Source organism: Scyliorhinus canicula, chromosome 9 (assembly GCF_902713615.1).
Source record: "Scyliorhinus canicula chromosome 9, sScyCan1.1, whole genome shotgun sequence".
Taxonomy (NCBI): Eukaryota; Metazoa; Chordata; class Chondrichthyes; order Carcharhiniformes; family Scyliorhinidae; genus Scyliorhinus; species Scyliorhinus canicula.
Window position 1 is genome coordinate 128761660 of NC_052154.1, and position 14740 is coordinate 128776399.

General features: G+C 53.1%; 1 protein-coding gene across 1 annotated transcript in view; it reads left to right on the plus strand.

Annotated features, from left to right (window-relative positions):
• The window catches only part of LOC119971676 (anoctamin-9-like), a 411929-nt gene that overhangs the window by 306827 nt on the left and 90362 nt on the right, over window positions 1-14740 (plus strand). The gene's annotated exons all lie outside the window — the stretch shown is intronic.

The following is a 14740-nucleotide window of genomic DNA, read 5'->3' on the forward strand; positions in this document are numbered from 1 at the left end:
GGGCAAGATTCTCTGGTCACCGACACCGAAATCATGTTCACCGATTGGCCGGGAATCACCGTTTCCGACCAAATCGGGGGCGGAGCCTCTTTCGTGATGCTCCGCCCCTTCAAAGCAGCATACTCAGAGAGTACGCTGCACACCATATCGACGGCCTCAGGACCTTGCCTGTGACACACCCCCCGATGCTCTACCCCATACCAGCCGAGTTCCCAACGGCGTCAGTCTCATCCATCGGGAACTCAGCATGGCGGCTGCGGACTCAGTCCAGCGGCGTCACAGTCGGGGAGGGATGATCTGCAGGTAGGGAGGACTCTGTCAGGGGCTGGGAGTTAGTCAGGGGCGTGCGAGCCAACCAAGGGGGAGGGGCACTATTTCGCAGGCCGGTGCCATATTGCATGGTGCGGCCGCTGCTTCCGGGTGCTCTATGCTGCCTTGCTGCTAACCCACAGCCAAACGGATGATCGGTGACCATTTTACGCCATTTATCCTGTCGGATAATGCCACCGTTCCCACGCCACCGGGGGAACATTCTGATTGTTACCTTACCACATGTACATCACTAAATCATCATTCTAGTTAAGTCACCAGCATTTATGCATGAATCATTGCAAAGACAAGGTCACAGAACACAACACTTTACACCAGAGATGGGTTCTGATACACGAGCACCCTTTGATTGGCAGGAGGGTATGATGTGGGGAACCAATTTTAACTGAGGCAGCAGCCTTCCGTGATGGCCTTCCTGCCTGTAAGCGAATGGACGGCTTTTAAGTGGGAAATTAATGCCCACTTAAAGGCTTGACCCTACCACCGCTGGTATTCCGAAGGCTCTGGGTGTGGACAACATTCCAACAATAGTACTGAATACGTCGGGTAGGATTCTCCCTTTGCCGATGGCAAAATCGCGAAATATGATTGGACGGAGAATATGTTCCGGTGCCAAAATCATGGCGGGCGCCAATTTGATGCCAAATCACGATTCTCCGTCACCTCAACAGTGGTGTCAATGCTTACCGGAATACACGTACAGTATACACCATTTGCATATCATTAGCGGGTCCGATCCGGTATTCTCCAGGGCCTCCGCGATTCTCTTCCTCCAATGGGTCAAGTTCCTGATGTCGCAGTTCAACATAGAACATACAGTGCAGAAGGAGGCCATTTGGCCCATCGAGTCTGCACCGATCCACTTAAGCCCTCACTTCAACCCCATCACCTTAACCCAATAATCCCTCCTAACCTTTTCTGTACACTAAGGGCAATTTAGCATGGCCAATCTACCTAACCTGCACGTCTTTGGACTATGGGAGGAAACGGGAGCACCCGGAGGAAACCACGCAGACATGGGGAGAACTTGCAGACTCCGTACAGACAGTGACCCAGCAGGGAATTGATCCTGGGACCCTGGCACTGTGGAGCCACAATGCTAACCATTATGCTACCGTGCTGCCCTTCACTTGTGCTTTTAAAAATTGTGAAACCGGAAGGGTGGCTAATGAAGGAGAGAGACAGGAGGTAAGTCACAGAGAGGAGCGATAGGACTGCCAGGCCAGACAGTGGCTGGGGCGGGGGGCGAAGGGGAGAACAGGCCAAGTGGTCGGACTGACCCCCCACGGGACTGGAACAGTGCCCAGGCATGAACGGCATTACCATGGCCATCTTGCTGCGCACCTATTGAGCACCCACCATGGCCCCTGGTTCTTGGGTGACACCAGCTATATGGGTGCCCCCACCCCCGCACCCCACCTGGCTGCCACCCACCAGCAGCGCATCCAGGGAAACACCCACAGTAGTTCACAGGGGGGCCACAGTGCATACCCCAGGCTAGGGCAGTGCCAGCCGATGGTACCCCTGGTTCAGGGGCAGGCGCCAGTGCCTGAGGCCCCCACGGTGTCGGCCACTGATGGGGCCAGGGGTGTGTGGATGAGTGGGGGGCGGGAGCAGGCACGGATATGCAGGGACAGAGCCCGCAGTGCCATCCGGCGCCACCATATAGCCCAGTGGACCTAGTTGGGCACGGGGGTATGCACCATGCTAACTTCTGTTTTAGAAATTTAGAGTATCCAATTCATAATCTTTTATATAAGGGGCAATTTAGCATGGCCAATCCACCTACCCTACACATCTTTGGGAGGTGGGGGCGAAACCCACGCAAAAACGGGGAGAATGTGCAAAGTCCACACAGATGGTAACCCAAAGCCGGGATCGAACCTGGGACCTTGGCGCTTTGAGGCAGCAATGCTAACCACTGCGTCACCTGCACCATGCTAAAATGTCGGTCTTTCAACCGCTGAAGACAATAGGTATTGGAATTTAACCAGTAATGGTGGCCTTCTTGCTGGTCGCCACACCTTTACGGCTGTACAAGCGGGCGCTGCTTGAGGAGTAGGAGGAAGCTGCAGCAGCGGAGCGTACAGCAGCAGAGCGTGCCGCAGAGGGACAGATGGCAGCGGCTCAGGTTGGAGAGCTGGCTGCCCTACAGGCCGAGGTGGAGGAGGTGCCAAGGAGGTGCCGCATGAGGCCTTTTGTGTACCGGCACCGCCTGTCATTCGAGAAGCTACCGGATCGGGCATGCCATCGAAGACTCCTGCTGAGCAGGGAGACAGTGCAACATATCTGCCAGATGACGGCACACCTGGCACCACGGGGGTATGGGGGAGGACTTCCATGCCCAGTGGCCGTCAAGGTGACGGGTGCCCTGAATGTTTACACCACCGGGCGCCGAGTGGAGACCTGTCTGGGGTCTCACAGACCTTAATGCACACATACACCCGTGCCGTCACGGAGGCCCTATATCCCCAGGTGGCTCACTACATCCACTTCGATATGGACCGGGATGCCCGGGCAGCGGGTTTGCCGCCATCGCCGCAATGCCCCAGGTTCAGGGGGTGACCCCCTACGAGCACCTGCAGATGACTGGCCGCACTTCACAAACTGAAAGGGAGTCCACTCTTATCATAGAATTTGCAGTGCAGAAGGAGGCCATTCGGCCCATCGAGCCCACTCGATGAACGTGCAGCTGATATGTGACCATCAGCTGCGCATCATACAGATCTGCACCCGATCCCAGACAGTGTGCAAGCCGCCTTCATCCTGACACACCTGACGATTCCTGACATGTTCGAGATGCCATCCTGGCTGGGGTGTTGGCTCCTGGACATCAGAGGTTATACACTGCGGTCATGGCTGATGACATTTATCCGGACGCTACAGGCTGATGAGACCCGCTACAACGACACCCATGCAGCTACCAGAAGCGCGATCAAGCGTGTGTCGGCCTCCTCAAGATGCGGTTCAGGTGCCAGGACCCCTCTGGAGGGACACTCCAGTATGATGCTGAGATGGTCATCTGCATTGTAGTGGCCTGCTGCGTCTTTCACAACATTACGTGTGCGCAACGGGTGGTGGCGAATGGGATGGAGAATGATGACAACCCACTCTGTGATGAGCTCTGGTATTCCACATCATTTGGCAATGTCTGACTGCTTCCCACGGCAGCACTTTCCACCGTCCACCATAATCTTTATTGTCACAAGTAAGCATACATTAACACTGCAATGAAGTTACTGTGAAAAGCCCTTAGTCACCACATTCCAGAGCCTGTTCAGGTACACAGAGAATTCAGAATGTCCAAATTAGCTGACAGGGATTTGTGGGAGGAAACCAGAGCACCCGGAGGAAACCCACGCGCGCACAAAGAGAAAGTGCAGAATCCGCACAGACAGTGACCCAAGCGGGAATCAAACCTGGGACCCTGGCACTGTGAAGCGACATTGCTAACTGCTGTGCTACTGTTGCGAGCTGGCCATTCCATCACATGGTCCCATCGAATCCCTGGGTTGGCGGTGGTGGAGACGGTTGGGGAGGTGGGGGTGTGTGGAGCCCAGGCCCCCCGCATTCACCCATTCACCCCCCCGCCCTCCCCCGGCCAGCCCAGACCAGCCCACCCCTCACACCCATCGGACAAAGCACCGAGGCAGGTTGTAATGGTAGTAACATGTGTTTAACGTAAACGAACATACACAGATTTGTGCCCTAGTCCCTATCACTAAATTGTACCCTGCACCCATGCCAACTTAACTGGTGTGTACCTTTCTGGCCTTACGGGCCCTAACGCTATGTCTAGGTAGTTTCCCAGACTGTACAGCTGTAATGGAGGTGGCCTGCTGCGACTCCTGCACTGCGATCTGTGTCCCTGTGTCTTCTGGGGCGACCAGGCCTGGATGGGCCCGGCTGCTGCTCAAGTGTCCCGGGTGGCATGGTGCCACCCCAATCTGCCCGCTGCCCACCTGATGCGCCAGGGACAGGAGGGGGGGAGTCTGAGGTGCTGCGATGTTCTGACACTCCCCCTGCGGGAGTGACCGGCACTGGCCCCATCACCTCCTCCTTCCTCAGGGTGCTCGATGGCCCCCGGGCTACTCCCATGGGATGAGGATGAGCGGAGCTATCCCCTGAGGCTCCCCCGCCACCTAGTGCTGCCAGTCCTGGAGGCCCGCTATACTCTAGACCAGGGTCTGCCTGCTTGTGGCCATTGAGCACAGGGAGTGAACTCTCCATCTGGGACTGCGCCACATCACCCATTGACTGTGCCACCGCCTTCTAGGGCTGTGTCACATCAGCCAGAGACTGCACCATCTCCATCTGGGATTGGGCCACCTCCCTCTGTGTCCATGCCACGTTAGCTAGCACCTGGGTAATGCTGCTGACGTTCCCAGCCATGGCCCGCTGTGACTGGGTCACGCTCTGAAGCTGGCTCTGGGACATGGTCGTTGTGAGGTGGCAACCCTGTCCTGGGCCTCGGCCAGCATCTGCACAGAATGCCCCAGGCCTTGGACATGCTGATCCATAGCCAAAACCATCACCATAATGCCTCCACCTCGGACGCCACCCATGCAATGTTGGCCCGCGCGGCATGCATTGTCGGAACCCCCTTCTCCTGCATGTGGTAGGACTCCTCCAACTGCACCTGCAGGCGCTGGATGCTCACCGACAACCCTTCATATGGTCCCAAGCTCTGCAGCTGCATCTCCACTATAGATGGGAGAGAGTCCTCCAACCCAGTAGAGTGCCAGCACCTTCGCCAGGATCTTAGAATCCACGCCCAAAACAAGAGGTTGGCCAATATGACCCGCACTCCGCTAGGTTCCTATCCCTCTTCAGAAGAAGCAAGATGGATCGTCGTCTCCGGGAGCGACCCCCCGAGCCATTGAGTCCTCAAATGCCTCCATTAACAGTGGTATCAGCCGGTCAGCAAACCTTTCATAAAATTCCACTGGAACAATCTGGCCCTGGTGCCTTGACATCTGCATGCTTCCGATTGCCTTCCAAACTTCTTCCGTCCCCAGTGGCTCTTCTAACCCTTCCCGATCTTCCTCCTCCAATGTGGGACACACCAACCTCTCCAAAAACTCCCCCATATCCAACTCATCATCTGGCAGTTCCAACCTATAGAACCTCTCACAAAACACCTCAAACACCCCATTCACCTTCTCAGGCGCAGCCACTAACCCACCCCCCATATTCAGCACCTGAACAATCTCTCAGGAAGCTGGCTGCCGCCTCAACTGGCCAACAAGTGACTAGCCTTCTCCCCATATTCGTACATTGCCCCTCCCCGGCCTCCGCAGCTGGCGCACCCCCTTATCCGTAGTCACCAGATTAAACTGCGTCTGCAGTTTCTTCCTACTAGCCAACAATTCAGATGTGAGGTCTTCCGCACATTTACTATCCACCTTCAGAATTTCATCCACCAGCTGCTGGCTCTCCTCCCTAGCCTCCCTATCAGCCTGCACCTTATGCACTTATGTCTCCTCTCATCACCGCCTTCAAAGCCACCCAGAGCACCGAGGGCGAGATCTCCCCAATACTCATCAATTGCCCTCGCCACCGTCACACAAAACCCCAGATCTGCTAACAGCCCTACATCTAAACTCCAGGCTGGCCATTTGGCTGGCCCCCTCTCCAACATCACATCTATCAGGTGCAGGGCATGATCTGAAATAACAATTGCAGAATACTCCACTCCCCAAACTCCCGGTAACAGAGACCTTCCCATAATAAGGAAATCGATCTGCGAATAGACCTTATGCACCCGCGATAGAAAGGAGAATTCCTTGCACCCCCCGGTGCAGAAACGGCCATGGATCCACACCCCCATCTCTCTTACAAACATCACCAACATCTTCACACCACATCCCCCCCCCCCCCTCCTCGAAGTGGGACAAAGACTTTGGCTTGGAGTGGTCCACCTTCAGATCCATGTGCTTATCCATATCTGGGATAGTTGCCCTACCCTCTTCATAAATTACATCATCCGACTTCCTGTGGCGGCATGTAGGAGGAGGTCGCACATTGGATGGCTCCTGCTTGAGGCTTGATTTTTTTGAATTTATTGCCTGGTCTCAGGGGCAATTTTTGGTTAAATAAATGCAGGAAGACATAAGGAAGAAAGACGTCCAAAACCCAAAGGAAAGCTGCCATGAAGAAGGGGGTGAATGAAGGTTTGCCATTGAGTGGAAGGGTCGGCTCGGCAACTGGAAGGATGGCGGAGCCTGGATTGCTGGTTGGGGCTGCACTGGTCACAGCAGAAAAGATGACCAAGGTGATGGTTGTGGAACTTGAACAACAGTTCGCAAAGCACACAGAGGTGGTGAGAAAGGAGTTGATGGCAGCATTGAAGGTGCTGGTGGAGGAGGCGATTGCCCCGGTGAAGGCAGCGGTGTCGAGGATAAAGGCCAAGGTGCGGGAGCAGGATTAGAAACTGAAGAGAGTGGAGGAGGCCTTGTTGCAACACAGTGATCAGTTCTCCTTGATGGGTGAGGAGCTGCAGAGGGTGGTGGAGGTCACCAAGGGTCTGCGAGCCAAAGTGGAGGACCTGGAAAACAGATCTAGGTGGCAAAATCTGAGGATCGTGGGCCTGCCCGAAGGGGTGGAGGGCCCGAGGCCGATGGAGTATTTTGCCAAGATGTTGGCGGAGCTGTTGGGGAGGGGAAAGTTCCTTCTCGGTATGAACTGGAATCGGGCTAATAGGGTGTGGAGGCCTAAACCAAAGGTGAGTGAGCCGCCAAGTGTAGTGATTATTGTTTCTGTAGGTACCATGTGAAGGAGAAGGTCCTGAGTTGGGTAGAGCAGAAGCGGGAGGTGCAGTGGACTGGAACGGGTATACGACCAGGACTTTACTGTGGAGTTGGCGAAGAGGCTGGCGGCCTTCGGCCGAGTGAAGACGGCACTGTATAACAACATGGTGCGGTTCGGCATAGTGTACCTAGCTATGTTGAGGGTGACCTACAACTTCAAGGACTTTTACTTTGAGACGGTGGAAGGGGCGGAGGCGTTTGCGAAGGCAGAAGGACTGGGGAAGAAGTGAGAATTGGGACTGAGGATTGAGAGTAGGGAGGGTGGAGGAGTGTACGTAGCTCTATTTTTCACTGCAGGTTGTTATATGTGCTAATTGAGTTGAATTTGCCTATTTGGACAAGGTAAGAGTTGAGATTTTCTTTTACATTGATGGTTCTTTGGGGTTTGTGTGTTTACACTGGGGTTGTGTGTTTTGTTTTCCTGGGACCAGGCTGGGGGGAGGGGAGTGAGGCCTGGGCAGGGGCCTCCACACTGGCTACCTCGCTGGCCAGTGAACGGGAGTGTGATGGGGGAGGGGTTGCGGCCATCAGAGCCTGGTAGAACAGGTTTCGATGTGCCTAGCAGGTGTGAAAAGTTGGGGGAGGGGACCGATACTGGGTGAGGTGTTTTTGAGAGAAAGTGGATGGGAGGATTCTGGGAGGGGGGGAGGGGCTCGATGGTAACAATGGGATGGGGTGGGCCAAGCCCAGTGGGCAGGGCCTGGAGTTATGAGGATGGTGGATAGGAGGGGAGGCGGGGGTGAGAGCCCCCCCCCCCCCCCCCACCCCCAACCCGGTTAGGACAGTTACATAGAATGTGCTGGGTTTGTTGGAGGGAGGTTTCTCAGGGTCATCTCGTGGGTAGTGCTCGTGAACTTGGAACCAGGGCCCCTAGAAGCCTTTTTCGTGGGGTCAGACAGGCTATGGCGCCAGGCAGGTGCGGGGCCAGATGTTGTTAGCCTTTGCCTCGCTGATTGCCCAGAGGCGGGTCCTGTTGGAGTGGAGGTTAGCTTCTTCATCCTGTGACACAGTTTGGTGGGGGCCGGGGGCGGGGGGCTATTTGAATTTCTTTGACTCTCGGGAAGGTGAAGTCTCAACAGAAGGGGATGAAGGAAGGGTTTCACAATTCATGGAGGCTGTTTATTACACACTTCTGAGAATTTGTTGCCATTGAACATTGAGGGGGGGAAGGGGTGGTTGGCGGTATTGTTGTCTTTGGTTATATTGTTTACGGATTGTTAATTTGTGGGTTTTTTTTTAACTGGAATGTATGGGTGAATGTTTTGGTCTGTATATTGAGTGGGGGCAGTTTGTGTGTGGGGGATTGTTATTGTATTTGTTTAGGGGTTTTTTTCTTTGGTAGTTTATTGTTTAAAATGAGGAGAATAAAAAGATTGTTTAAAAAAAAATTACGTCATCCCAATTTGGAGAATATACATTCTCTAAAACTACCAACCTGCCCTCCAGCACCCCCAAAACCATCACATAGCTGCCCCCCTGATCCGCCACTATCTTCTGCATCTGAAATCGGACTCTTTTATTGATCAGGATTGCTATCCCTGGGCCAGACTATCAAAGGCCGAGTGAAATACCTGAGTTAACCAACCCTTACGGAGCCTTACCTGGTCCTTCACCCGCAAGTGAGTCTTCTGCAACAGCATCACATCGGCCCTCAAGCTCTTGAAAGGCGCAATAACTTTTTCCCGTTTTAACAGGCCCCCAAATCACACTGTAGCCACCTGGGTTGGCCACTTTCCGATTCCAAAATGGATGTCCGCTAAGAATGCAGGGAAATTCAGCCAGGCACAGGGAAACAGGCAGGTGCAAGGTTTCCTGTGTATTAAGACTTGCAAAAACCCAGACAGAACCGAAACCAGTGACCATCTGCATATTAATGAGCGATCCCCAGGAACAAGTGGATACATTAAAGTAATCGAGACCAAACCAGACTCCTCGGCGCCAGCAGGAGCCAAGACAAAGGAAGATCAACGGACACATAGGAACCGCCCAGCGATCAGGGAACAGCTCCAGTATTGGAGAAATCGATCAGAACAATTGGGACTTAGTCCAATCAATTGGAACCAGGTACGGGGTCCGCCCACAAGGGCGCGAAACCCCTGGGGACTATAAAACAGAGTCCCCAAGTTCAATTCGTCCGTCTTGGCAGGGTCTCTCAGCAGCTCGAAACAATTCTTGACCGTGACCTGCCTAGCAGCTGCACCAACCAAGTAAGTCTCCAGTCAACGCACGCTACAAGATAGGCGCTCCTAGCTACTAGTCCATACCAGCTTTGAAGCCGTCAGCCTCAGAATCGAACGAAAGGCCATTGTTCCCCTGACCTGGTGGGCCATTTCCAAAGCGAAGTATAGGCCTTTTAGTGTTAGAGATAGTCTAGTAAGTAGAGTTTTATGCATGAGTAGTGATTGACTGTGTGTATAATAAATGTGTTTTGATTTGAAACTTACTAACTGGTGTATTGAGTTATTGATCAGCACTTGGCTTTGAACCTCGTGGTGGTATCAGAAAGATACCTGGCGACTCCAGGGCAAAGGTTATAAAACAGAGCAATTAAGTTAAAGCACAATTAGCAACAACACGCATTCCATATCACCAACCGAATCGAGAGTCTCTCATTCTTCCTCTCCTTGGGTCAAACATCACTCCCACGGGGATGCTCCCATCACCCCTCCCCATGCACCAACCACCAGCACCCACCCAAGATGTCCACTGATCCCACCCATCAGATGGGACAAAGAACAAACCTCAGTCCCCATTACCAACCCACCCTTTCCCCCATCACACAACCCCCCAACTACTTCCTCTTGAAACATCCTCATCCCCCCGCCAGTCACACCTCCTGTACAAACAGGATCAGCAGGCTGCAGCCCCTCCCCCCAACTTGCACCTGTTTACTAGCGAACTGCAGTTTGCTAGCTGGTAGCACCACCCCCCCCCCCCCCACCAGAGTCCCCCTCATCCAATAATCAACAAAAAATAAAACCAAGGAGCTCTCCACACCCACCTCAATACCTTGAAAGCCCCCTCCACCACTTCCAACCATCTTTACACCCCTTTTCATTTCCATATACCCATGCCAACCCCTGAAGCTACAACAGACCAAGAAGAGAAGCACTCAAAACTACTTTTAATTAACCATTAAATTAGGGTTAGGGTTACCATTATATACCATTATAGACTTACGGTGGTGGCCATGGTGTGACTGGTCGCATACAGAGCAGCTCCTGCTTGGAGGCGTAGAAAAGAGATCTTTTTACCCAAAATTGGGTGTAACGGAAAAGTGTAACTGAAGGGCAGAGGAGAAGTAATCTCCCCCCCCCCCCCCACTCCCCCCGGGGGAGTGGTATGTCTCCTGGTTGCCAAAGCTGTCAGAATAAGGTGAAGGACCTGGCCAAGGAGTTGGAGAGTGCAGCAGCCAGTGAAAGGATGGCAGAGGGGGAAGGGCTAGTGCAAGTAGCAAAGCCCCAGATGGAACAGATGATGCCCTTCACCAAGGAAGAGTTCCGCCACCAGAGGAAGGAGATGCAGGAGGATCGATTGACGGCCATCGAAGGTGCTGTGACACCCCTGAAGGGCTCGATGGAGAGGGTGGAAAAATGTTTAGAGACACAGGGGTTGCAGATCCGAGAGATTGAGAGGGTGGTCTTGGAACACAGCAATATTGGTGGCACTAGGAAACCTTCAGAAGACGTTGAGAGCGAAGATAGAGGAGCAGATAAACAGGTCGAGAAGGCAGAATGTGCGAATAGTGGGCCTGCCTGAAGGAGTGGAAGATGCGCGTACCATGAGGTAAGTTTCGAGCATGCTGGCGGGGCTAGTGGCGGAGAGGGTGCTGGGCAAGGAAAGTGAGGTGGACAGAGAGCACAGGTCTCTGAGGCAGAAGCAAGAGCTGGGGAGCCACCACAGGCAGTGATTGTGAGGCTCCACAGCTTCACGGGGAAAGAGAAGATCCTGCAGTGGGCCAGGGAGAAGCGGAACTGTGAATGGGAGGGGAACAAGATCCAAATCTACCAGGACATTGGAGCTGAGCTAGCAAAACGGCGTACGGGGTTCAGCAGGGCCAAATTGGTGCTGTAACGACAGCCGATCACGTTTGGAGTGCTCTACCCGGCGAAACTATGGGTGGCTTATGAAGGCCAGGAGTACTATTTTGAGACCCCAGAAGCAGCAAATAGGAGAAGAACTGAACAATTTTGGTAGACAGAGGTGCTGCCACTTTGGAGTAATGGAGAATACGGGTAGAGTAGGTGTTGGAGGGAGGGGGTCTTTTTTATTTTCCTCCAATGTAGAGGGTTTTTCTTTTTTTTTTCTGTTGAGTGGACAAAGGGTAGCGGGGTGAAATATTTGTAATGGGATGGCCGTTCCTACACCTCTCCTGCTGCCTGTGTTTTTTCTTTTTGTTTGTCTTTGGGGAGGTGACCTGAAGTTTGAGCTGAGTTTTTGTTTGGGTGGGGGAGTGTACGGTCCGCAGGAAGCCTTTTTCACAGAACAGAGAGGTGAGGGTGTGGGAGGGGTGGGACGATTGGTAGGAGTTGCCATGCTGGCAGGTAATGCTGGTGAACGGAAGGAAGGTGGGGAACCCTCCAAACCCCTCCAGCAGGCCCATAATCCTTTCCATACTCTCTGACGGATCCGAAACACACAGCAACAGGTCATCAGCATAGACCGACACCCGATGCTCCCTCTGTCCCCTCACAATCCCCCGCCACTCCGCGACCTCCTGAGAGCCATCGCCAACGGCGCTATGGCCAGTGCAAACGGCAACGGCGATAGCGGGTACCCCCGCCTCGTACCCCTGTGTAAGTCAAAGCTTCGTGAGCTCGTATCATTCGTCCTCTTCCTCGTCCTTGGTGCCACAAATAGCAACCGCACCCATGCGACAAATCTCGGCCCAAACCCAAACCTTCCCAAAACCTCGAATAAGTACCGCCACTCCACCCGATCAAATGCCTTCTCCACGTCCATGGACATCACCACCTCCGGTGCCAGAGCCCCCGATGGATTCATCACCACATTCAACAACCGTCTTATATTACTCGCGAGCTGCCTGCCCTTCACAAAGCCTGTTTGATCTTCTGCAACCACCCCCGGGACACTATCTTCCATCCTCCCCGCCAACAACTTAGCCAATACTTTCACACTCTTGGGGGCGTTTAATGAGGTGCAGGAGAAGGTGGAGCTTCCGGTGACGATGACACAGGCAACAATCACTTTGATACCAAAGAAGGGGAAAGACCTGTTGGAATGTGGGTATATAGGCTCATATCACTCTTAAATACGGATGTGAAAATAATGGCTACGGTGGTGGCAGTTGGGATGGAAGATTGTGTCCCAAGTGTGGTTGTGGAGGATCCAACAGGTTTCATAAAGGGTAGGCAGCTTTCTAGTAATATAAGTAAGAAGTCTGACACCATGTTAAAATCCAACAGGTTTGCTTGGACTTTAAGCTGGTGTTGTAAGACTTCTTATGTGCTCACCCCAGTCCAACGCCGGCATCTCCACATCATAGTAATATAAGGAGGCTGTTAAATGTGATCATGACCCCGTCGAGAGCCCAGGTACCGGAGGTAGTGGTTTCCATGGATGCAGAGAAGGCATTCCACTGGGTGGAGTGGCAGTACCTGTTTGAGGTCCTGGGAAGGTTTGGGTTTGGGCCGAAGTTTGTGGCATGGGTGCGCCTGTTATGTGCAGCACCGAGGGCGAGGGTACGGACGAACGATAGAGGCTCACAAAACTTTGAACTTACAGGGGAACAAGGCAGAGGTGCCCGCTGTCACATTGTTCTTTGCGCTTACAAAATAGCCTCTGGTAATGGCTCTTAGGGAGTTGACAGAGTGGCAGGGGATTACGAGGGGAAGGAGGGAACATCGGGTGTCGCTATATGTGGACGACCAACTATTATATGTGCCAGACCCGTTGGAGAGCATGGAGAGGATAATGGGCCTGTTGGGGAAGTTCGGGCATTCTCGGGATATAAGCTAAACGTAGGGAAAAGTGAAGTGTTCCCGGTGAACGAGCTGGATCGGTGAGACAACCTAGTTGGAGGGTTGCCATTCAAGGTGGCCAGAGACTGGTTTAGATACCTGGGGATTCAGATAATGAGGGAATGGGCAATGTTACAGAGACAAAGGCAGAAGGGAGGGTTAGCGTTGCCGAACCTGCTGCGTTATTACTGGGCAGCGAACGTGGAGAAGGTGAGGTGGTGGTGGGAAGGAGAAGGGGCAGAATGGGTTAGGATGGAGGAAGAATCCTGTTGGGGGTGCAGCTTGAAGGCTATGGTGGCAGCGGCATGCCAATGGCGCAACACAGAGAGGCCGGTGGTGCAGTCTACAGTAAGAATCTAGAACCAGCTGTGGAGACAGTTAATAGAAGGGATGTCAGTGTTGGCGCCGCTGTGCGAAAGTCATGGTTTTGAGCTGGGGGAGTGGGGGTAGACGGTATATATAGGAAGTGGAGAGAAGGGCTGATTAAGGTGAGGGACCTGTAGCTGGAAATGGGGTTTGCTAGTATAGAGAAACTGAAGGAGAGGGGAGAGCTCCTGAGAGGTAGTGAGTTTAGGTACCTGCAGGTAAGGGACTTCGCGTGGAAGGTTTGGAAATAGTTCCCCAAGTTACTGAGGTATACCCTATTGGAGTGATTGCTGCTTCCAGATATGGAAGGGGTGGCAGGATCGGAGATATATACGGGTGGCTGGGAGAGCATGGAGGTCAGCAGGTGGTGAAGATTAAGGAGAAGTGGGAGGGGGAACTGTGGGGGAAGATAAACTGGGGAGTTTGGAGTGAGGCGCTACGAAGGGTAAATGCGACTTTCTCATGTGTAAAGATGAGCCTGATACAGTTCAAGGTGGTACACAGGTACATATGACTTGAGCAAGAATGAGTGTGAGATGAGTATGAGAAGTGGGCAGGGACCAGCGAATCACACACATGTGTTCTGGGTCTGCAAAAAGTTGGAGAGATTCTGGGCGGGAGTGTTGCAGCGCTAACAAGGATAGTGGGAGAGAAGGTGTAGCCGGACACTTTGGTGGCGATATTTGGGATATCGGAGAAGCCAGGACTAATGGTGGGGAGGAAGACAGACGTTGTGGCCTTCGCCTCTCTGAAGAATTTTATTGGAGAGGCAGTCAGCAACGCCACCGGAAGTAGCAGCCTGGTTGGGTGGCTTTTGTGACTTTCTTTGACTGGAAAAGATCAAATGCGAATTAAGGGGTTCAGCGGAGGGTTTCGAGGCAAGATGGGAGATGTTCATGGCCATGTTTGAGGAGGAGTTTGTTGTGAGTGGGGAGGAGGGGAGGCGTTAAAAAATGGGAAATTTGTTTTGTACAAACTGTATAGTTGTGTTTTGGGGAGTTTGCCCACCGACTTGTTAATATTTTGTATCCTTTTATAAAAGTTTGGAATGGAATACATTTAAAACAAAAATACCATAATACTCGGACTACACTGCTGCTTCACGGTGCCAAGGACCAGGGTTCAATCTCGGCCCCGGGTCACTGTCCAAAGTTGTGCAGGATGGGTGTACTGACCAATGTGCCCCGGCAGGGTTGACTCCATCCCCTTCAACACCTCACCATGCTGCCGCACTGTCTCCAATGTCTTTCCAGC